Raw genomic sequence first — 1,657 nt, 5'->3', positions numbered from 1 at the left:
TTACAAATTGTTCGCACGAGATTTTAAGAGAAATTTATTTCGTGGAACTTGAACTTTGTATTTGTATTAATTTTGTGGAAAGTGAGTACAATCTCTAATACATAATATTTTGATGCTTTCAAAATAAATTATGATCTTTAAGTTGGTTGATCTTCTTGAATGATCGGCCTTTGGGCTTGTTGATCTTCTTGGGTGATCGGCCTTTGGGCTTGTTGATCTTTTTGGATGATCGACCTTTGGGCTGGTTCATCTTCTTGGATGATCGACTTTTGGACTTGATGATCTTCTTAGACGATAGACCTTTAGACGTGTTGATCTTCTTGGACGATCGACCTTTGGGCTTGTTGATCTTCTTGGATGATCGGCCTTCGGGTTTGTTGATCTTCTTGGAGGATTAGTGTTCGCACGAGGCTTCTGAAGAAACTTGTTTCGTGGAGTTGAACTTAAGTTGGTGTTGATGTTGAGGTTGGTTTGATAGATGTGGTTCGATCTCTAGTACTTCATCCCCTGATTCTCTCTTGGTTGGGTGGATGTGCTTGACTTGAAGAAGAAAAACATCGAACGTCCTTGAAGTAGAAGACTTGGAAGAGTCTTTGTGTCTTAAAGGGTCTTCTGTCTTCTAGAAGTGCAGCTTCAGGAGTCTTGGGAGTCTTCTGCTAATTGATGAATTCTCTCTAGGCTCTCTAAATGTAGAATTGCTCGTATCTTCAAAGGACTTCAATCTTCAGAAAGCTTGTATCTTCAAAGGACGTCAGTCTTCAGAATGCTTGCATCTTCAAAGGACTTTAGTTTTAAGAATGTTTGTATCTTCGAAGGACTTCAGTCTTCAACTCTGGTCAGCTTTAGGAGTCAAGGAGTCTTCTGTTTGTAGAAAATTCCTTATAAGCTCTCTGGAATATAGAATTGCTGACCTCTCCAAATGAGGAGAGCTTTTCTATCATAGGTGGGCTTCGTGGGCTTGGGCTTGGTTGGTCCATGTACCTGGCCTTTGGGCCCAATTAGTTGGATTCTGGCTTGATTTGACATTTTGGTCAAATTCAGCCCATTTTTTTTGGCTACTTTAACCCATACAATAATATCAAATTGGGTCAAATTAATCTTATATGATTCAACGGTCATGATGAAACCATGTTGCATCATCAGAATTTGTCTTCGACGGCAGTTTGGGACACATGGCGACTTCTAATTAGTCCAAAATTCAATTATTTGGAATTTTGTCATTAATTTAGTAAATGACGCGACAATTGGTGATTGGTCCAAAATTTCTCGTTTAACATAAATTAATCTAGGTCATAAATTTCAGGTTTTTTTTGGAAAATGAATTAAAATATTTATAAATATAACAAAATTTCAATATTTATCTGTGATAGATCGTGATCGAATATTATTTGTGTCTATCTGTATCATGATAGACATAGATAGCAGTCTAATAAAATTTATCGCAGTCTATCACAAATACACGGTAATATTTGTCTATTATTTATAAAAAATTTTAAATAATTTTCTTATTTAAAATAATTTCCCTAAATTTATCTAATGATTCGTGTGTATTTAGTTTTAGATTTCAAGAAATTCTTATTATATTGTCTTCGAACTTTAGATTGAGATTGTATGTTATAAAATAATGATTGTGACATGTCTTTATTAGTAAAACTAA

Source organism: Benincasa hispida, chromosome 12 (assembly GCF_027475165.1).
Source record: "Benincasa hispida cultivar pf3 chromosome 12, pf3_genome.v1.1, whole genome shotgun sequence".
Taxonomy (NCBI): Eukaryota; Viridiplantae; Streptophyta; class Magnoliopsida; order Cucurbitales; family Cucurbitaceae; genus Benincasa; species Benincasa hispida.
The sequence above is the reverse complement of the archived record's forward strand: the minus strand, read 5'-3'. Positions refer to the sequence as shown.